Source organism: Anarrhichthys ocellatus, unplaced genomic scaffold, assembly GCF_004355925.1.
Source record: "Anarrhichthys ocellatus isolate YVR2014 unplaced genomic scaffold, GSC_Weel_1.0 scaffold124, whole genome shotgun sequence".
Taxonomy (NCBI): domain Eukaryota; kingdom Metazoa; phylum Chordata; class Actinopteri; order Perciformes; family Anarhichadidae; genus Anarrhichthys; species Anarrhichthys ocellatus.
The window spans coordinates 405224-427640 of NW_022280154.1; the positions used below are offsets into that span (position 1 = coordinate 405224).

The 22417-nt window shown below is 43.0% G+C and overlaps 1 protein-coding gene across 2 annotated transcripts in view; it reads left to right on the forward strand.

Annotated features, from left to right (window-relative positions):
* LOC116399690 (protein phosphatase 1 regulatory subunit 29-like) overlaps nucleotides 1–22417 on the forward strand; it is a 197707-nt gene that overhangs the window by 52272 nt on the left and 123018 nt on the right. For both annotated transcript variants that reach the window (XM_031877026.1, XM_031877027.1), the window contains exon 2: nucleotides 10805–11118. The gene's annotated coding sequence lies outside the window, so the exon portion shown is untranslated. The remainder of the gene's footprint in view (nucleotides 1–10804; nucleotides 11119–22417) is intronic.

Consider the following 22417-nt stretch of genomic DNA (forward strand, 5'->3'; position numbering starts at 1 on the left):
ATGGGGGATGTTTACTTCCTGTGTCGTCATCTGACTGCAGTGCTCTTTCCCGTTGTTGTGTTGACGTCGCTGCTGACCTCGGTGTGTAAAATGTAAACTTCCAATCAGATAATTAACTTTAGTTTGAAATATCAGGAGCAATGGGCAGTGGAAAGAGCCCCCTGTTGCCCCTAGAGTAAAGTACTGAGTGGCCTTGGTTTGCTTCAGAATGTTGGGGGTAAATTATCAGTTGTCATTTGTTAAAATTTTAATAATTTCAAATATTTTACTGAAAAACTACTTTGAAAGCTACTTTTGCACTTGTTCTTTTGTTTGTGTTGATCTCCTTAGGTAACGTGTCCTTTCTTAAAAGCACATCAGTAAAGAAAGCAGATTCGAGGTAACAACCAATGAAACTAAAAGTAGAATATGTAAAGTGGAGAGCGCTTTGCTTGAGGACCAACAATTAGAAGATGGGTTCAAGATGAAGCGGTCATATTTCTGAACTTTAATTCACTCACACTAATGGTATCATTGTAAGCTGCTTTAGACAAACGTCCCTTCAACGCCCGTGATAGTGGAGATTAAAAGGAAAAGCGTAAGTGTGTGTCTGTACAAAACATCTTCTTAGATTCAAAAGATCCATTCAAAGCTTTTATTCAAATCAAGGACAAAGCTGTAACGGTCTTGCCTTTATTTAGTCTGCATTCATTCATGGAAGGTTGGGGGACCGACGTGCTCTTTTTCAGACAAATTGTCGGAAATCGTCACATTCACTTTTACACCGTACTTGTATTCATATATGTTTCAGAAATAAAGAAATCTTTTTTTATTTGTTCTCAGGGACAATGCAAATTGGTCACCATCACTAATAAATAAGCCAAAAGTCTGATTTTCATAAACTGTTCATTGGCAGATGTTAAATAAGCCATTAAAAGAACAAATTAAACAAACACGATATCAAATGTGAACCGTAGAAAGCAAAACATGAACAGCTGAACAGGAGGAAACGATTACAGGAGGATAAATATATAGTGACTGTTTTAAGAGAAGTGATTCTAAAAATAGACATTAAGTTTATTATCAAACCTGCTCCACATTAACATGCACTGTGCCAGTATGTTCACAATCACAGCTGGGATCTGCCCAGAACAACTCCAGTAGTGCGTTGTTTCCGACTGGGAGCTCTGGATCTTAAAACGTTCAGTTTAACGTGACAACCAGTAATCTATTACTTTTATTGGCCGCTGAGTATGACGATAAAAGGCGAGGGAGGGGACTATAAATGTCTTCTGGTTCCGCACTCCAGTCATGTGCCCCTGCATGTGTCCCGCCTACTCCACACCGCGAGGGCTGCCATATGTTTTTTGACTCTGTTTATGTTGTTCTTGTTTTGGTGCGCTGCGGTATTCACATTGTGATCGCCCACCACATCCGGCCCCCCCACGGACACCTTGGCCTGTGGTGGGGGTTTTCCATGCCAACTCCCACCCCGGGCAGCAGTCCTAATTGGCTAGCAGCCACGTAATGCTGATTTATGAGAAAAAGAAAACAACATGCACAACTACTAACGGAACGGAGAAAGAGTCATTTATCCGTGTGCCTTCTTAATTAGTGAAGACACGACACAAACTGCTGTGTTTACATTTAAAGTGGCCTAATGGTCATTTGAAGGAAACCATTCGTACCCCATTTGGTTCATTCTTCATTAATCCGTGTTGTGCGGCTTCAGTCTATATATTAGGTGTGCATGTGTGTGTGAAGAGTACTTTCCGGCAAACATGCACAAAGGTTACCTTGACGCCATCGACTGAGCAAATTCAGATCCAGCAGCCGCTCGCAGAGACTAATTAAATGCATTTATGAGAGCGATCAAAACTAAGTCAATTTTAGAGAGAGTTTTAGAGTCTCCACCATATTTGATCAGTCCTCAGCAGCTTAATGCAGAGTACATACTCATTATGCCCGCTTGGCACACCTCTAAGGTAATTTATTTGTTTGTGTGTGTGTGTACGCGGTACCTGTGTATGCAGTGTTTCCTTGACTTTGAAGGTTATATCATACTTTCTTGTCACAAAGAGAGTCCTGTTCATAACTTTTGAGCTAGCCTGAATACCGCAGGCTAAATAAACGTAGCCAAGAACTCCACAACTTAATTAACAAAATGTGTCTGGTATCTTTAGGCTCTACATCGACAAGAATGGAAATGCAACAATTTCAGATTTTTAGGAGGGAGTTGCATATTGAAGCTATGAAGCCTTTTTCCTAAAGTGTTGAACTTTTCCTTTAATGTGTTAACAGGGATCCTGAGCTCTGATTGGTTTAGAGCTGCTGCAACTAATTAAACCAAACGATGAAGTTATGCTGGGCAGTCCTGTTTACATGCTCAGAATTCACAGGCTACTAACCAATCGATAGTTTGAAGTCATTGAATGTATTGACCATAAAACAACAACTTTAGTGCAACACCTGCTATTGTCACGTTAGCATGCTATGGCTAGCTAGCTTTGACCCAGACACTGAATGTGCTGAAACAAAGTAAAGTGTTTATAAATCCACTTTAAGAACAATATATTGAACTATACTGCAGGGTCTACTATGCAATAACTTTCTACACTCCCCTTTATAGCAAAGCACGGTGTGTTAACAACAGTGTCGGCTATTATAAGCATGTGGCCTGGCTGCCATTAATATCTCTGTAGACATTAGTTTGAGGCTGTTGTTTGGTGCTGTGTGGTAATGGGTACGTCCACCACACCCTGTGTTTGAGGGATGTGTTTTGAACAATATTTGGTGGTTTGGTTTTGTCTCTTCGTCACTCCTTCATGTTCCAAATATGATAACTTCCATTCATCTGTTGCAAAACGACGGCCGTATTCCAAGACGGCGGAATCGCCAACTTCGAGGTGGTCCAAAAACCAACGGGTGACGTCACGGTGACTATGTCCACTTCTTATAGTTCATGGTGAAAACATAGATTCCTGATTGGACCAGAGATGGGGCTGCATTGTTTGAACGCTGCAACATGTAAACAATGTATAGAGAGAGAATGTACAGTGTATGGAGAGGAAGACAATGTCGATTATTTCCTGGCTGGTTCGGCACTTTTTGAATTTGAGTCTGAGGCTTTCTGATAACTGAGCAAAACAAGAGACGGGAAAAGCCGGAGAGAGAATTTAAAGACCAACATGAAGCAGAGCGACAGTAGGAGTAAAACGAACATGCTGGTAGCCTCCTTGGTTGTGATCTATTTCATGAGTTCGGACCTTATTCCTTTAAGAAAGTGGACAGAGAAGGTGAGTAACAGGAACAGACAGTAGGAGAGCGAAGAAAACGACAGGACAGGAGAAAGATGACTCGGGTTGAAAGAGAGAGAGAGGCCTCCCTCTCTTCATCTGCCCCGTCTTTGCTTTTGCACTGTATTTTTAATCCCTGTCTTGCTCATCAGCCCTTTTTCTCTTCCTCTTGTTGGGAAAATGTAATGTAATGTAAAAATGCTTTTACATTACCAAACAGGCTCAGAATAAAATCCCCTTTCTTCTTCCTCCCTGCCTCCCTCCCACTTTACATCTTTCTCCACATTAGGGGAGCGTCGGCTGCATTAAATGCTTCTTTTTTATCCTGTTGAGTCATCTGTTTTGACGTGCTCCGTGGCCGACAAAAGCGGCTGTGCGTGTGCACCGTCCTCAGCCATCTCTCCCTCCTCAGATGCACACATCTCCCTCTCCAGTGTTTCTTTTAGTCTCTCCATCACCATCATGCCCGGCTATCGGTGGCTGATCCTATGATTATGAGGCAGAACTAAGTAGGCATTGGTGGTTGATGGCGTTGAGAAGAAATGGGTTTTTTTTTCATGGACGGGGTAGAGCAGAGGACAAGTGGAAACCGTTGGACCGATGTGAGGCAATTTGGCTCATTTAGATGCGTTGCGATTAGTTCTCTCACGAGGTTATATGTTAAGCCTGTGGAGTAGTTTAATGAATGTATGTTTGTGTACTTTAGATCTTCTAATGGCACCAAGGGAGTAGTTATAGAAAGATTGTTTAGCAGCCATTGCCGCGTCGGTGTTTAATCCACACGCCCTGTGTATGATAATTATTCCCACGTTTCCAAATGCAATCAGCATTGGCTTCATAATCCACAGGTACACTCCAGTGGAACAACCCCGGGGCCATTAGGATGATACAAGCCTCATAATGCACCATTAAAGCATAATTTGCCACGTCTAAAGAACTCAGATAAAGGACAGTTATCACACACAGGGCTCCAATAATGACTCGAAGAAAACAGAACTGCTCCAATCTCAAGACAACTGCAACCGTGTGTATTTCTCTTCCACTCGAAGAATTAGGATTTTTAGAAATAAATGAATAAAGTTAATAGAGCTGATGGACCAATTCACCAACATCACATTTCAAGTGAGGCCCAGTTCAGAAAGCTTCCTAATAAGATGCCTTATCAAGTATATATAGCAGAGTAGTTCAGCTTTCATTTAATAATCTGCAATTGATTCATAAAGACAGTACAGTAGTTTTCTGGTTGTGCATTGCTGTGTATGAATATATACACATTTTTTATTATAATGAAGCAATTAAATCAGCAATTAGTAATTTTTCTGGCAATCAACTTGTGATTATCCGAGGCCGAAAATGAACCAATAGATCTTTTGTACAGATTTTTCTTGAGGTTTGATTTGTATTGGGTCTGCAGCGGTCCGTCACTACTTTCAGGTATTAGCCACAGCCTCGCACTACTCAGCTTTTTTACCAATACCAATGGAGCGCATCATAACCTTTAATAGTGATACAAACTCCCTCGAGTACTGAGCTTGCTTTAAGCTCTGCTCTCGCTGCTGAGGTCGTTCGGCACTACAGACCTGTACACTCGACTCAAACCAACTCTTACTGTCGCACAAAGAAAACTGTTGATAGGACATCTAAAAACGCAAACAAGGTCAGTACATTTTCAATCCGTGGAGGTTTTATATTTGTAAAACCTTCCTCGATCTCAGAAAAGTGATTTAAAAGTGACGTCAACACTATTTTCAGGCTGATCTCATCCAGCATTTGTAACGATACCAATGGAGCACTAATGAGCTGTAATTCATAGATATCGCACAAAAGTATTTTGTATGTTATTCACGTAATCATGAGGAAGTATAAAGACCCCTAAAGCACACACAGGGCAGAAGGGAGGTGGCTGGGTCCAGCATACACCAACCTTTCAGCCAGGAGACTGCTGATCGTTCCCCATGAGAAGCGAGGAGTCAACGTTGATGATCTTGTCTCGTAGCTTGCTCACTTCAGGTACTGCACTTCTGTTGTTGTTTCAACCAAAACGACGATCATTTCCTAAACCGAACTAAGTATTTCATGATCCTTTCCTAAATCTAGCCAAGTGTTTTGTTGCCTGAACTGAAGTGAGTTTCACGTGAAGACGGAAGTTTATTTTGAAAAAAACATATGCATGTAATGAGCGTAAATTGACCAGTGTTGCTCAACTTTCATCTGAAAACGAGAAGTAACTTTTCGTGAGAACAGCTGGGCCGCTTACCCCGATAGTAACCCTGGAGGCTAGAAACTTTAGGTTGATTGGACTGAATAGATGCCAACTTGTCCGCTATCCAGTTCTTATTATACATCCATGTACTAGCAAGTGCGCATACTTACTGCTTTGACAGCTGCCTCGCCTTCACCCAGCAATGCTCAATTCCTCCAGAGGCTTTTAGCCCTCAGGCTCTGTGGTAACCTTATCCGTATGTTTAACATCACTGTCAATTAATGGACTGCGTTTGAAAAAAACAACACAAATTCGACACTTTTCAGCCAGCATGGATGTGACAACCTTGAAATTAAAGCTTGAATTCAGAATTAAATGTTTTTTTTTTCATTTAAAATGTCACAGAAAGATATGCCACAGACCCCACAGAGTATTTGCCCCTTTTCCCTCCATCCAACTGACTCATTGTCTTACTGATATTAGTCATTTGCTCAACCATCGTTCTTTCAACATCTCAGGAGCTGCTGGAAGGACAGCTGGTGTTTTGGGGGAAAGCGGTAACGGTTGCTGTCGATTGGATGGCTGGATGCTGCTTTAGCGCTGCAGCTGATGTGTTGCTTCTGGTGTGAACTGAGGATTGGTGTTGCATGGTATAGCGTTTCAGACGGGTCTGACTAAGTATGCTTACTCATTCGCTAATGACAAGTGGCCACTTCCACTGAAGCCATTGGCGAGGTTAAGTGTCTTTCCACGATTTTTTCCACATAATGTTTGTTTAAGTGAGCGTGTTTGTTTGAGTCATCGACGTTGGGTGTCGGAAGAAAGATGAGGGCAGTGTTGCGTCTGCATGTGAATTTATGTGCGCTCTTGTTAATCCGGATGTGGGTGCGACTTTGTCCCCAATTGACAAAAAAACAGTCAGCTAGCACGGGGCTGTTGGGAGTTTTTTTAAACAGGCGAGTTAGAGTGGTGCACCGGGGGGGGGGATAGAGGCAGTAACCCTGGGTTCAGGCTGTGCGGCGGTCATCCGAATGTGGACCACTACACCCACTCAGAAAAAGACATTGCATGGTACCAGCAGGGGAGGGGGGGAGGAGAGAGGGAGGACTTTGTCAGAGAGAACGGGAGAGGCGGGACGGAGAGGACAGGGTGAGATGAAGATGAAATGGTCATTAGGAGGAATAGAAGTCGTGAGACTACGGAGAGAGATGAGAGAAAAGGCGCTCGACTCGGGCGCAGATGAAGGAGTGGGAGAGATAGTTCGGGGACAGCGGGGAGGAGAAGAAAGCAGTCAGGATGTGCATTAAAGAGATACGATATGGCTTGCAGTGAGAGACAAAGTAGAAAGAAGGGAGAGAAAGAGGCTGTATGGTTGCCAGGCACAACAGACTAATGGGAAACATGCAGTCCCCTCCCCCTCCCCCGCCCTCCTCCCTTTGTGGATCTATGTTTGATCCTCCTTCACCTTTGGAGTCTCCTCCAATGAGTTTGTCTTCCGCCTCATTTTTTCAGTCCGTCTACCTCCTCCGCTCACAAATCTCCACCCTACCAGCTGTTTCAGCTCTCTCAGTCCTCCTTCTCCCTCTTCCTCCCCTTCTTTTCCTCCTCCTCCTCCTCCTCCTCCTCCTCCAGCATCCTTCCTTCTAGTGTCTTCACCACTCTAGGCTTCATTTTATTCTCTGTAATAAGTGAACTCAAGGGAGTGGGGCGAGCTTAGAGTATAATTCTGGTTTACTGCCATGAATCTTTGGCCAATAACCTGCTGGTGATACTAACATACTCACTGAGTTAGCTGCTGAGATCTTTGATGGGGCAGCAAAACTAGTCGTCAGATCATCCGGGTTGCAAACAACCCTTCAATCTAGCCAAATGTATTTGGGAAATGAGGGTTAATAGTTAGATTATTACCCCCAGAGTTCATTCCGAACATCCATTAATGTGCACGGACCCGGTGTACGGTTAAACTTTGACCTACTGTAGTTGTACGCACACAAAGTTTTACTGTTCACTGAGGGATTAATAGCAGGATTTGCAGAGAATAATTGTTCTCCAAACCTCATCAGTATGCAGAGCAGAAGATAACTTTAGAACAAGGTCTTCCATTAGTGTGTTTTCAGTTCACAAATATCTCTTCTCCTCTATTATCCTCCAGACCCGTCGCACAGAGTTAGGGGGAGCGAGCGGGTGAGCAGAAAAACAACAAATGAACATTCAAAAAAACTTTCAGCATTCGAGAAGTGGCCAAACACAGATGTATTGGTGTTTTTTCATTAGAACAGGGACAATGCACAAAGAACACTGACCTCACATTGAACAAGCAGAGATGTATTGATGGCTATTGGCTTAAGAAAATGGCTGCTGTATGGTGAACGTTGGTTTTGTCAGAATTGGCTACGTCACATTCTGATGAACCTGCTTTTAGTTCAAAATCACTACGCTGTTGTTGTTTACGTAACAGGAGGTGTTGAGGTGAAGACCTTCAGGCTAATTACTGCAGAAATGGCCAAGAAGAAGATTTAACATATGAATTACAGTGCATGACTTTTCCTCAAGCTGCAAACTCTGTAACAGCCTCACATAGACCACTGCGCTGTTTTCAGAAGTTTGGATGTGACCACACGAAGCCACGGAACAACCAATTACAAGCGTGTGAAAAGAAAAAGAGAGATCCACTGTTTGCTTTGATTTGATTTGCTGACGGTGAACAAGAGAAAGGCAATTGTATAAAACTGTAAATTCTAAATTGTTAAATACCGCTGGCATTCTCTCATTAAGACACATTTTTCCAACATTTGGTTGCCGGGTGCCGCTAACAACAACTTCAGTTCCCCTTGTGGTTCCTTCTTCATTTCAGTCCGTCTAATGGGCCGTCCTCACTTCTAAATTCTCTCCATCCGTCCCCAGACTCAGTTTACGTTTTCCTCCTCGTCCTTCACCACTAACCTCCTTTCCTTTCTTCTCGCCATTTCTTGTCTGCTCTTTCTGTCCGTTGATGGATTATGGCCTCAGGCTTACTGTTGGGTGCTGCAGTGGATCAAAACATCATTTTCACCCTTTTTATTTTTTTTGGCCTGAATCTACACTGTCGCTGTCTCTTTGGTCTCTGCTGTAGTTTAGAAAAAGCTAGCCTGGTTCTCCCCCCCACACTCTCTGTCTGTCACTCATTTCTGAATGGCTTCTTTTAATTTCACTTCCTGTATAGAGTCATAGCCTTTGGTGAAACTTTGTTTGTTGGTCTTATTTTTAATAACATTTATTCTGTTTTCAGTTAAACCAAGGACATGGAGTCCTTTGTTCCCCTTCATCATGCAAACACACATCATTTTCTTTTCTTTCCCCCCTTCCGCCCTGTGCTTTGATATTCTTGTTTGTATCACCTCCCAGCCCAATATCACGGCCCAATATCACGGCAGGTTGTTAAAATAGTCATGCAACGCAATCTGTGGTTTCGTGTACAGGAACACGAATTGTCCTTTTTTATTTATTTATTTGCTCAGCACAAAATAAAATGCCATTGGAAAGTCATTTAGGATTCTTTTTTGTGGTGGACAAACAAATGAAGCGCATGCACGTGACTATGCAACGGTCAGATTTAGTTACGTAGTGTTAAATACCGAGAAGGACCACTTATGGTGGGCGGAAGGGGAGCTGGATGGGTTCTTAATTAAGGGGTTTTTGTTGCCTAAACTTAACTTTCATGTTGTTTCCTAACCTACGCTTGTAGTGGCAGATGTTGATGTAAATTCAAGAGTCGACAAGAGATGAGATCGAGTAGAGACTTGAACATGTGAGGAGCGGTTTATTTGCAGAGAGAGGCTACAGCTGTGGTGTCCATCACGCCTTTCATAACCTTTTTTGTGATTGTGTGCATCTGCGTGTATGCGTGCACCTTTTGGCTCAACTAAATACGACCTGATATGGTGAGATATGTGGCTGTAGCTCCAATCTTGGCTCAACTAAATGTTGTCTTAACATGTTGATCATTTCTTGAAATAGGGCTTGTTGACAGGCATGTCCCCATAATGGTGGAGCCATTAGATCCCTAGAGATGTGTGTTGTTTGCGGGTGTGACATGTGGCTATAACATAATAACACTATATGCATGACATATATTGATACTACCAGACGCTTTGTAGTGTCCTGAAAAAGAAGTTGTGTCGAGCATCAAAATATGAATCTACAATTCGTGTCAAGTGACCAATAGATTGCATTTTGTGACTGTTTCACGAACTGCAAACACATACTCCTACTAGCATCTTCGTGAGGTTACAGTCAGTCACCTCCGGTCTCTGACATTTAACATCATTATTCTCTCCATCTGCCCAGATGATCCTGCCTCTGATGCCTTCCTTTCTTCACAGGCGCCCTATGTCCCTGTCTCGCCTAACCTTTACTTAAAGACAAGATTCACACCAAGATGGAGAAACATAGAAATTCTGCTCTGTTTGCCTTTAGATACCACTTAATATCTCTCAAATGCTGCAGTGGCCCCGCCTCTTTCATACCAAACAAGTTGGCGCTGACCCGTGTCAATGTGCTCTGATATTTGAGTGGGCAAAGTGCATTTCTTTTGTCTTTGCCCAGCAGATGTATGTGAGTGTTGGGTGTGTATTTTTGTAAAATGAGCTGGTGGTTATCCCATTCTATTAGTTCCATACGTGATTAGACATGAGACGCATGTTCCTCAGGGCTATGAGCTAAAGGTTTGGGGCATATTATACATGAGATGGACTGATTATAGCTATCATTTTTGCATCTAAAGAGATGACACCAAGTTGGACCAAGTGCAGTTCAGTCTGGACCAGTCTCTGCTATTAAGGAACTCTCATTCACCGGACATCAAATACCAACGCTTTGTCACGACCCTCAGCGTCTGATACCGCTACAGTAACTGCTCAGGGAGTTATGTAAGGTAGAAAAAAGAGCGTGTGACTGAAAAACTCTGTTCATGTTGGTGGAAATAACAATTCAACAATTGTCATCGGTGTTGGCCTCAACCATCTTAAAATCTGTTTCTGCTTAAGATGGGGCTCAGTTTCCTGCTCAAACACAGATATGGTACCTGCATACATAATCAGACACAATCTGGTTTTAATCTGATGGGAAAATTGCTCATTAATATGACGAAGTATTTGACCAAACAGGATTTTTCAATCAGCATGAGGGCACTTGGCAGTTGCACCTAATCAAAGCTGTCTGGTTGATTTACACCGTGCATTGATTTGATCTGTATCTCTCTCTCCTACCTGCATGTTTCTCTGACTCAAGAGTAATTCAAAGTTGTATTGAAGCCTCCTTCTCTCTCTTTTCTCCTTCTCTCCTTTAGTTCTACATCTGAGATTTCTTGCTTTGGCCTGTGGGGAAAGAACCACTTGCTGCTCTGTTTGCCTGCTCGAGTGGACAAAAGAAACCAGATCCAATTGGACCGCAAGACGCACCGTGTACACCACCAACAAGATAGCAGAAGACTCAATATTTAAAAAGAGACATTGTTGATTCATCTGAAGAACTATTCTTACTTGAATTGAGGAGCATCCAGAAGCTGGAGGCTCAGCTGACGCTCCATCCAGCCTGTCCTCCAACGGGCAGGACGCCCCTCCCTTCCTCTCTCTGGAGTTCAGTTCACTCATTAAAGTAGAGGTGAGTTCATTCACACTCTTCCCTCCAAGAGGAAAAACCCTTCACATTGTAGTGTCGATCAGCTGTCAATTTGACTCCTATTTAATTCTACTGAGGTTTCTAATAGTCCAGTGCTTTGACAGGTCCTAGCTGACGGCGGCTTACGCACTGAAGCTCTTGACAGTGCCCAGTGGCATTGCAGTGTGAAAAGCATTGGCATGTGAAGTTTTTTTTTTTATAGTTATGACCAATTCCAGCCAAACTAGCCTGGCCGGGCAAAAGCGGGGTCTCTGTTGCCATAGCAGCAGGAGCTGATCTATATGCATGACTGGGATGAGATTTTGGGACGGTGTGCTGGACTGTGGTGATGGAGGAAAAAAAAAAGCTGTGCTAGACTTCGTCGACTCAATATATTTCCTGGATCTGTCATTTTGGTGGAAACGGATCGGTGGCTTTGGCTCAGTGTCAAGGTTGAGTTGAAGTTTTGTGCTGCCATGATGCATGATGATGACATTTGCTGACATTTAGAGGAAAAACTACAGCAATCCCTTTATCATATTTTTGCAGCCACCCATATACCGTAGTTATTTTGGTTTTGGTTGAGCGTCCTCTTCGATTCTGTCCCACTTTTGATATCGTGCTGAAAGCTCCTCAACTGAAAGTGTTCTTGTTTTGAAAACGTTACTGTGTTGAAATCCTTTAATGCATATGTGGGCAATGTCCTAGTTCTGCAGCGGAGAAACTGGGCTGTATGTCTGTGTTTGTTTTTTAAACGCTCATAAATATATCTGTCTTTAAGTTGCGGTATTCTCAGCTGTCTGTTTGGAGTTACTGACTCCTTGAACACAAGATGAAATCATAACAGACAAAGTATTGCCAATGTATTTCTAAGTATCACGTCTGTACTAGATAATACCAACAGTTGAACTCAATCAATCCCCCCACACACTCACTTAGGCTCACCTTGGTCAATTGACCCTTCGCTAAGCCCCGCCCCTCGCTGCTACGCCGAGCCTACTGTCCGAGCCACCATGGAGACCACACTGTCAATAACTGCACTCCAAATTTTTGGGGGTAAAAAAGAAGTGATTTCAAAGAGAAGCAGACAGAAGGGTCAACAATATGTGTTTAAAGGATGCATCGATTCAGCAGAGAAAACAGGTTAAACTAATAAAGATAGAAGCTAAAGCTACAGATCACGGTGTCAAAGTGAACCACCTCATCACCTGGAGATCCAGACAGAAGACAAGTTAAGGAACAACACTGTTCCTGTAAAGCCGGGTAGGTCTTTAATCACTGTTACGATCATTTAAAAGCAAAAGCAGCATATGCATTGATTCAGTATACCTTCAGTAGCTAGCGTAGCATTATAGCGCTAATGCTAGTTAATGTTGTGCTAACGTACTCTGCTAATGTTAGCTCCACAAGTTTTTATTTAGAAACGTAACTTTTTATAACACAGTGTTTAACCACGACTAGCTCCAAATCCAAAAAACAGCATATAATTTGTCAGTTTCTCGTACCAGGACCACTGCTCTATTCTACCTGTTACAAAGGGCATGCTATACATTTGTTGAAGTATTAAATCAAATTTGCGAGAGCTTTAGTGATTTAATTTCGTTAGTTTTAGACTTGCATCGAATCTTCTTGTGTGGATTGATATCTTGTATGAGAAACTACAGCGAACAGTCTGCATTGTGAAAGGTGGGAACATGTTTGAATAATATTGCTCGAAAAGCTGCATGTGGCTTTCTCTCTTTGTTTTGGACTTTCTTTCTCAGATACTTTATCTGCTAAAACCTTCCAGTCTGTTTTGAATTGACTTATTCGCTGTCTCTGAATGAACACCTCCATCATTTAACAGTTTGTATAAATACTCCTGCAGGTATCTAACACAACCTTAGAAGCACAGATTGTGCTGTCGAGAGTTTTTGATCTTTTTTTTGGATGACACAAAGACTCAACATGTTCAACGACAAACTGGCAACAGATTTCTCTTAGATTAGATCATGAGTAGGTGTTACTGGATCAAGATGGCTTGCAACTGTGTAGCTCTGAGATACAGTTCAAGTCTCCTCAAAGCCCTGAAACGCTGATCACTTTCTGTTGAGGATCACGGCAGCAGCCAGCAGAAGTGTGATAAGAAGCTAAACCTGACCAAACATACAGCTAAGCTCATCCGGCACACAGTATAGAAGCCGCTTAATTATTTGGAACGATACATTTTCTTCCATACCAACATGGCCAGTTTAAACTCTCTTTGGTAATCACTTGATACTGATCAGCTGTTTCATTTGTTTTTCACAGAATGCACAATATTTTCAAGGTTTATGCGATAAGTATCTGCAGTATGGCAGATTTTTTATAAATCTCCAGCTTAGTCAGTTTTTTTTTAAATTTTCTATTGATGCAGAAAATAACTTCATTCATTTGTGATTCATGGTTGGAATTTAAGTTTAAATACGTAGCTACGCAATGGTTTTAATGTGGGAATGATGGCTGATGTACTCTAAAGGGCTGAACAACAGATACATTTATGTAGGACTGGAGAGTTGTGTCCTCCACATAGGAGAATGGGTACCTGATATAATGGACTTTCAAGTGTTTTAACTCATAAGGAAATGGTTTCTGGGTAACTGACATTGTTATAGCACATCCTCAGGGTTTCAGAAGCGGAGCGTTTTGCCTGCAGACTTTATTGAGTTGGAACGCGGCACAGATGCGCTTCCTGGGATCCTGAAGTTACAATGAAATAATTATCATCTTTAAAGACTTGGCGGTAACTGAAGCACATTTACAGTATGAGGGGTGGCATGACCCATTTCCCATTTCCTTACCGTTTTTTTTGGTGTGTGTTGGTAGACTGTGGAGTGTACAGTGACTGAAGCAGGCTGTTTTTATCCCACCATTGTATTCTCTGTGGTAAATGTGCTCTCCACAGAATTTTAAATCACAGCCCCTTTCAGCTAGCGACTAGTAATTAAGCCAGCGGTGGCGCTTTACTCGCTCCCTAGGAAACCTATGAATGTTTTATGCTTTTGAACTCCTGCATAATTTGCTTCGTGCAGTTTACTGTATATGAAATTTCTATTGTATTATTGCCTTTACTGCACCTCTTTTTGTTCCTTTTGGCAACAATCTTGATACAGCTAAATTACATTTTGAAGTCAATCTGTTTTGAGTTGCTCTGCTCTATGTACAGTCGCCAGGAAATTGTACATTTCGGCAGGCGTGATATGAAGCTGATATGAAACGTGTATGAAAAATATTATTGGGTTCAGAAACATTCAGCGTATCCCGTGCCTTGAAGACATGTACAATGGCAACATTTTTTATGATAACTTCTAAGCATTATTTTTCCATCAGAGCAAAACACGTAAAACTTTTTTTTTTTCCACAGAGGCCTGAAGTAGCCAGGCTACTTGTTGAGTTGGCTGCTCTTCTTTCTTTGTCCTCACATAAAGCAGTGGATCCCATTGTATGCATGATGGTCACAGAGAGCTGATTAAGCTGTTCTCCGTTTGCTCCTATACTCAATTAGAATATTGTTCATTGCCCGGAACTCACAATCAGCATTGCTTGCGGACAGTGTGTCCACTGCCATAATCTTTTTCACCTTTTCAGGAATGCTTCTTTCTCCTATTGTCTTGTATTTAGTAAATCCAAGGTGGGCTTCTTCTAATCCAGATGTAGGACCGAAGACAAAGCCCTCACCTCATCTCCAAATTGTCAGGGTTGAGGTTGCCATTTTATTGATGACTATTGTAAGCCGCTCTTAAGTGGAGGTAGTAAAGGGTCTTTCATATTACCCGCCATTGCTTGGATGAACTGAGCAGTGTTAATAATGGGACTCAAAGCCATCTCTCAACATCTCTCCATCGAATCCCATCACCTCCTCCTGGGTGCCTCCTGAGGCTTTCAATGCGTTTGACATACATTGTCATGATGTCATCTCCCTTTTGGGAGTCAGAGCTTCCTGTTCTGAGAAGAATTTCTGACAAGTTCTTGACTTCGGTCAGAACAACTGTCAATATTCCAAAGACATTTCAGGAAATTGAGGGAGCATAAGTTAAAACGCAGCACTCGGAATTTGGCCCTCTCTCTGCTGTCCCTTGTATCATCCCGGATAACAACAGTGCCCTGCATGAAGGAGCTACCCAGCGAACACAGCTGCCAATCCTCCTGAGGGGGATGTGTAGGTTGTGAGCACATTCACTCAGTTCCTGGATGTATTTTTGTGACTCGCTGTATGATGAACATAGGCTGTCAAGGAAGGCCTAGAAGTCTTTTGTTCCAGCTGTCACATTGTAAAGCAGTGCCACAGTACAATGCCTGGGAAGTCAACCTGGAGCAACTTCACAACACCTGACTTTACTCCCAGCATTTCACTGGCCCCATCTCTGCTTAATCCAATGAAGACTTCCTGCAGTAACTCAGTGGCGAAGCCATTCTTAAACAAGTAACCCACAAGCTATTCCCTGATATGCACAGCCCACAGACTATCCAGCTTAATCAGCTGCGACGTAAAAGCAATGAGCTCCATGTCGTCATCAACACTAGAATTCAGAAACAACACTGGTTGACTCATGAGCCAATACTTTGATCCTACTCCTGTTCTCTATTATCATATTCAGTAATTCCTGTTTCACCTGTGATGACACATGACCAATTATATCAACAAGGACAGTTCTGCTGTGAAACATGCCATACATCAGCAGAATTAGCACGCTGCAGGCCAATCACACTCTCTGTGAAAGAATTGTTGTTCTTGGTCACATAATACTGTGTCCCATAAACCCTGGCAGTAGACTGAAATGCAGACTCTTGATGACTGGCATTCATGATCAGAAGTACATCGGCCTTTGCTGCCTGAAGGACCTTGAGTGGTTCATTATGTGCTGTGGAGTTGATAAGTTAATAAGCAAGTTATAACAAAACTAACGTCAACTGCTGTTTATTGTTATGGCTTTCTTCTTTAAGTCCTATTTCTATCACTGATAAACATTGATGCTACTTCCATTCAGGTTACTCACGTTGTGTTGTCCAGCGGTAGTCCAGTAGATGAGGTGGATGAATGAATAGAAGGGCAACATGTTTGTGTAAATATGTGTGTGTGTGTGCTAAACTACGCTACAACAACAACAATATATGATTTTTTGCTGCTGCAACCCAAAGCAAAGGAACAAGAAAACGTAAACTTTTGCTTTACTTTATGACACCCTGTTTAGGTGGAAAAACATGTACTGAAATGGGATTTGATAGGAAAACAACACTTGATGATGCAATTCCCCTCTTGGCAATTTCTTTAAAAAAACGCACATTTGCAGTAATATTCTGGGAAAAGACGTTAAAAGAAAATTGTATCATGTTTTTCTCTCAAATTAACCAAAAACTGAGGTCCTCACATGGTTGGAGTGGCATGCTAGTCCACTGTTGGTTTTATAGGAATGTGTGTGTGTGTGTGTGTGTGTGTGTGTGGAGTCAACATTAGCTCTCAAAGCCTTGCTGTTCACTTCACATCTTCCTGATCACCATGGTGATAGCTCAGTCTTACTTCCCCGCTGTATTTGGGGAGAAATAACAGGAATTTGCTGATAATGACTGACACAGTGTGTGTGTGTGTGTGTGTGTGTTTGTCCACATGCAGGCTTCTGAGCATTCATAGAGGCAAACATGGAGCATTTTACTCCTTTACACTGTCTTAATCAGCCGCTTTCTCACCAATTTTGTCTCTTTTGTTGTTCTCTACTTTTCCATTTGTCATTCAGTCTCATTTTGAGTAAAACATCTGAACTCCAAGTATAGATTTATGATTCATTACTTGCTGCTTTTTGTCTCAAGTTGAATGATACTGTAGCTTTAAGAGCCCTTAATTGATATAACGTTGCCGAAGGAGATTCTGAGTAATATAATCTTTAAGTTGAATGGAAGTTTTAGAGACCTTTGGGTAATGCATCTTCAGTTCACTGATAGATTAACAGATCAGCTGATTTGACTAAGAAATCGATCAAAGCAGTGAAGGATTGAATCCACTTAATTGGAATATGCTTTAGCACAACTTGGGGACACAGGCTGGACGTAATCATGCTACTTGCTCTATCTGCCTTTGAATCTCTTTGTTGGTTCATTGCTCTGTGTGTGTGTGTGTGTGTGTGTGTGTGTGTGTGTGTGTGTGCGCATAGTGGTTAGACTCCTGCATTCAATATCAGCTGCTTCTAATGTTGTCGATAGATCATTTTAAGCTTGTAATTGTTGCAAGTCCCGCAGAATAAAAGCAGTGGTTAAATGTGTAAACCGAAAATTTAGTTTGTGCGCTTGCTTTGTAAAAACAGTATCTGGGGTTCAGGATTCGTCCAGGCATGCTCAACAATAATCCCCCCATGAGGTCACACTAATCTCTTTCATCACCTCTTCATCCCTCAATCCATCCAATCCACCCCACTGTTCCTCTCCATTCTGCCGGTCTGGAGTGCCAGGTTCTACCGTGGCTTTTTGAACACAGGGAGAGGCTGTGGAAGGCTGCCAAACACTCCCCCATGCATCCTCCTCGCACACACACATTTGTGAGCACACACTTGCTTGGCTAGCTGACTCTTGCTGCGCCTTCACCAGGGATGTTCCCTTCTCTTCCGGACCCTTGTGGCGATGCCCTGGTCCAACCGGGGGGGGGGGGGGCTGCAGTTCAGCCACCCTGCAATCGATCCACACATCCTGGATACCCTCGTGGAGCGCCTGTTGATATGGAGGTAAAGGGAGAGAGGGAGAGCCGTGTGCATTAGCCATGCTAATCTAATTAGTGCGGCCATGATTGAATCCTGTAGGATTCTGCTGCCGCTGTCAAGAGAGACAGAGGAGCTTGTATATTATTAAAGGGTTTGCTCTGTCGCCGGGGATGTAGTGGCTGGGAAAAGGAAGATGTGACGAAATAGATAGTCAGAGAGAGGCAGAGAGGGAGACAGACGGATGAAGACGGAGTAGAAAGCCACATAGAAAATAATTATATTGCCAAAAAGGAGAAAACAGTAATACCAAAACTATCGTTATAAAAGACCGTGGAGAGTGAAAACATTCAAGTTAGAGAGTGAGGTTGATGAGAGAAAACTGATTAAATAAACAAAAGATAAATTAGCTTTGCACAGCAGGATAGATACAAAAAAAGACATCTCTAATTGCCCAATTACAGCAGTAACAACGAATACGACTCCTAACATGATGTTACAAACTAAACAAGTGCACCAAACAAACATGCTCAGCCACAATTAAACAATATGAAGTGGCAAAATAAAAATCAGGAAGGAAGGGGAGCATGACTGAATATACTGCTGGCTTGCTACAAGCTGAATCAAAACTGAAATACAAGAGACAAGCTGTAGTATCTTGAAACAAAATGTCCGAACCACCTCAGCCGGATCCTTTTGACGCGTAAGGGCAGCGGCTCTAGTCCGAGTTCCCTCCAGATGGCTGAGTTTCTCACCCTCTCTCTAATCTGAGCCCAGCCACCCTACAAAGGAAGCTCATTTCAGCCGCTTCTACCCGCGATCTCATCCTTTTGGTTACCACCCAAAGCATGACCATAGGTGAGGGTCGGAACATAGATGGACAGGTAATTTAAGAGCTTCCCCTCAGCTTTTTCTTCACCACAACATTCCGGTTCACAACCTGCATCACTGAGCGTGAGATACTTGAACTCCCTCTCTTGGGGCAGTGACTCACTCCAACCTTGGCAATACACCATTTTTTCAGCTGAGAACCATAGTCTCAGCCTTCGTGGTACTGACTCATCTAGACTGCTTCACTCTCGGCTGCAAACCACCCCCAGCGGAGACCATGAAGCTCATGCTCTGATGGAGCTAACAACACCACATCATCTGCAAAGAGTAGAGACGCAATTCTGAGGTCCCAAAAAACAACTATTTGCGATGTAAAGATGTAGCTGAGTAACGTCTACCTGAGCAGAGATTGAAGTAACTCTCCCTCTGTTGTAATCCGAGCTTCTCTGTGCTTTGTTTGCGTAGCCGGGCTACGTGCATACGAGTCTCACTGTTGCTAGCTCATGGCCAATGCCTTGCACTGCGCTCATACGGGGGTTAACGCTGATAACTCCTTCCCGACCAATGGCTTCTTCACAGAAGCGTTGCGCCCTCCGTCCGTTGTTTGCACGCTTTGCGGTGTTAGCACCGTTAGCTGCTCTCTCCATGTTGAGAGCCACGTGGAGGCAATAGATATGCTCTGAATTCGGTGAAGAGAATCCTTCAAGCAGACCTCACCTCCCTAACATTTATCAAAGTTAACTCTTCTGTTTTTCCCCCCCTCTGTCTCCCCTGTCACTTCATGGCCGTATGTCCTTTTACAGCCTCCCATGTGGAACCACAGTACAGGATTTATTTTGGAAGCCTCACTAGACAGTCCCTATACATTTGTGACTGTCCAAATGAAAACCCGTTTCTGTCACGGGAGTTCACGGTTAGGACCCAATAGCAAGACCACAGGAGACAGAAGTTGGTATAAATAGGTTTTATTTAGCCTGAATAAAGATGACAGGAAGGTGTGGAGCCTGTGGTCCGACACCGGAGAGCTGGCAGCTTGACGGCGTGATGTCCCGTGGCTCGACACCGGAGGGCTGGCAGCTTGACGGCGTGAGTAGTCCGTCAACACAACAGAGGGCAGAGCAGCGGTGTGTAGTCCGTTAACACAACGGAGGGCAGAGCAGGGGTGTGTAGTCCGTTAACACCACGGAGGGCAGAGCGGCGGTGAGTAGTCCGTAAACACAAAGGAGGGCACGGGGGATTCCCGGACAGACGGACACCGGAGGCAGGCGCTCGAGGCCGAAGATGCAACGGGGTTGAAGCGGGTGAAAGACGGTACGACCCGACAACCCCAGACTGCAGGACCAGAGTTTATATAGTGCCAGGGAAAGCATTAGTGGGACCTGAGTCTGGTGTGTCAGCCTGCAGGAGGTAATCGGCTGGAGTGGCTGCAGCTGTGTGGCCATGGGAGGTGTCTGGTCTGACAGGGATCCTGACAGTTTCCTCCATTTGTCTCTCATCCTTTCTTCCTAACAGGCTAAGGAGTTGTCATATTCAACCCCTCTCTCTTTTGCTGGTCAACCTCTTCTTTTTCTCTCGCCTCCCTGACTTCCTTCCTCAAACTTCTCATCTCTTTGCCATCCTCTTCCCTCATTTATTTTCTTTCCACACTTAATTTGTTTCCCATCTAACTCGTTGTGCCTCTCTCAGAGGAGTTTCTTGTTTTTGCTGCTGCTCCAGTGGCTTCTAACTCTGCAGTTTTGGAGTTATAGCCCAGGCAGATTGTTGTTTTTACTATCCATGGTTTGTTGGTGTCTGGGATGTCGACAGCTTCACTTACTGTGGCAACTCAGTCTGAGAAGTTTTGTGTGTGTGTGTGTGTGCCACTTTACTTAGTGCTTGCTCTGTGTGCTGTCTCATAAGGAAAAGTCAAAGCTCCCTGGCTGCCTGAGTCCTGCTTCCCCTCAGCCCTCTATTCTATTCTTTGTCCTGCACATTATTAAAAGAAGCACAGCTTCTTGATGGTTTTTAATAGTACAATTGTTTGAATTAGCATACCTAATAGATGGTCAGTTTTAATATTGATCAAAGCGCTTGCAGAGTTTTTCAAACTCTGAGGGAATTTGTCGGATCTTTTTTTCTTTGCATGTCATCAATATCACACACTCACTCTACTTTTCTCTATCACGTACACCTTGTCAGTGACTTCTATAATATAATATATCATCAGGATTTCATCATCACAGATATTGATGCTTACTGGTATCCATACTCGGATCAAAATCCCCTTTATTTTGGTGTAATTAAACCAGAGGCTCCAGTTTTCATGCCAGGCGGCATCCTCTGGTTCTGCCGAGTGAAGCCGATTTGGAAGTGTCTTAAAACTTACATTTACTCTACTCACTAGCAGGGGGCGACTCCTCTAGTTGCAAAAAGAAGTCAGATTGTTTAGACGTCTATGAGAAAATTACCCTACTTCCTACTTGATTTATTACCTCAGTAAACATGAGTTTATGGTCCAGCCTCCGTTCATTGGTTTCGTAAAAACCCAACACGGTGACTGCCGTAAATTGAAGATAGCGACGACAACGAAATCGTCAAACTCAAGGCTTCAAAACATCAGTCCACAAACCAATGGGTGACGTCAAGATTACTACATCCACTTCTTATATACAGTCTATGGTTCCACACTGCTCAACAGACCTGTCTCTGCTAATACTTCCTTTTCCCTTTTTATTTCTATCGTCCTCGATCTCCTGACTCCTTCCCCCTTCCCACTTTACATTGTCTCTTTTCATTTACCTCACTTTGTCACACAGATGACCTTTTGCTGTGTCCCAGACTCTGTCTCTCTTTCGTCATTCTCTTCCTTCCTTTACCTGTCTTTTGATCTTCTCTCTCGTTCTGTGTGTGTCTGTCTCAGGTGCATTGGCTGATATCTTCCCCTTGTCTTTGTGTTGTTCCTCTGCCAAAGGTCAGTGCAGGCCTCCGCAATCTCACCGTTATGGCTCTGTAGCGAGGGTGTCGACTCTCCAGTCTTGTATAACTTGGCTTTACACATTTGGATTTTTTCTCAAAAGTAAAAGATCAAATTACATTTATATAGCTTTATGATGTCTGATGGTATTTTGGAGATTGTGATAGATGGGGAGTGCTGTCCTTTTCTCCCCCTCTGTATCCTCGCCTACCTTTCTTGTGTCTGATTTTAAGGTTTTTAAAACATAACACAGTCATAGAGATGATAAATTCCCAGATTAAAGAAAGCCAGATCCTGTGCCTAGTCTTCATTCACTGGAGCCACCGTCTTGTGAGGTCCATGTAGTGTGAAGTTGTTCCAGAATCGAAGAAAAGATGAGATCTGACAGTGATTCTGGCAACAACCGATGCCAATGGGTCAAGGTGGAGGAAAAGAAATGAGGCAAGGAAATGTCAAAGCGATCAATCACTATATCTTACAAATTACAGTAATTGTCAGTTTTACCACTGTCTATGTATTAGTGGTGTAACGGACCATCCGGATCCCCCCTCACAGTTCAGCACACATGTAAATGGCGGATTAATTACAGTTTAACGTTAACCATCAAAGTGTTGAATAAAGTTTTACTGACGATTGTTATCCTCCAATGTTCAGTAAATATGTGATCAGGACATCATTCATGTGTTGCTAGTCTCTGATAATGTTTCACTGTAAACAACCAATCAGTGTTTAAAGCAACAGGAGGAGAGCTAGTAACGTTAGCAGCACCGCTAACGGCTAACCAACGGAGGTTCACTTCAGTTACACTATGATGCCT